The sequence below is a fragment of the Macrotis lagotis genome, chromosome 5 (assembly GCF_037893015.1).
Source record: "Macrotis lagotis isolate mMagLag1 chromosome 5, bilby.v1.9.chrom.fasta, whole genome shotgun sequence".
NCBI classification, from domain to species: domain Eukaryota; kingdom Metazoa; phylum Chordata; class Mammalia; order Peramelemorphia; family Peramelidae; genus Macrotis; species Macrotis lagotis.
Window position 1 is genome coordinate 216,620,457 of NC_133662.1, and position 1,121 is coordinate 216,621,577.

The following is a 1,121-nucleotide window of genomic DNA, read 5'->3' on the forward strand; positions in this document are numbered from 1 at the left end:
CAGAGATATGTGCTTGGCCCAGTGTAGCTTCACACTTTTATCAATGACTTGAATAAAGACACATTGAGCACACTTCGCAAATTGTAGATGATATCATGAAGAAAGTGCTAATCCAGTGAGTACATTGGATGAACTAAAATAATTTTATCAAGCTAAAATGTTGAACTGAATCTAATGAGATTATATTTAATAGTAATAAATATACACTCTCACAGTTTAGTCAAAAACTCAACTTCATAAGTTCAAATTGGGGTAAGCATGACTAGATAGTAGCTCATGTGACAAAAGAATCTGGGAGTCTTAGTGGACTTCAAGCTTATTATGAGAACAGTATAACTTTGCAACCTAAAGAGTTAATGTAGGGGCAGCTAGGTGGCACAGTGGATAGAGCACCGGCCCTGGAGTCAGAAGTACCTGAGTTCAAATCTGGCCTCAGACATTTAATAATTACCTAGCTGTGTGGCCTTGGGCAAGCCACTTAACCCCATTGCCTTGCCAAAAAAAAAGTTAATGTGATAAGACTAAATTGAGAGGCTCAGTGCCCACAACCAGGGAGATGATAATCCTATGGGACTCTGTCCTGTCAGATCACATCTAAAGTTTTATATTAGAAGAACTCTGAGAAGCCAGAGAGCTATAAGAAGAAGCAAACAAAATGTACCAGGCCTAAATTCATGCCATTCAAGGCTGAAAATAAAGGATTCATGAAAGCATTAAAGTGTCATCTCCCACATGGAGATTATAAACTCTCTAGGGTCAAGGAATATATCTGATCTCAAATTTCTATCTCTTTGGAAAGAAGCAGGGCTAGGCATGAAAGAGTTGATCTAATCCCAATCTCAACAATTGCCCCCAAGAAACTATTACCACCTTCCAGAAAGGATGGATCTAAGAAAATAAGAAGACTGTTTCAGACTCCAGAATATGTGGCTAGAGCCCTAAGAGATCACAAAAATATTGTAAACTTTTAAGAAAGGGAATAGATCTAGTAATCTGGAAACTAGTCTGTACATGTCTACCTTGATCATGAGCTCTCTAATTAAAAACAATCAACTTTGGTAAATTTTTACTAAAAGTCAGCTGGTGGACTTATCAACCACATATCAGAAAGAAGTGTTTCC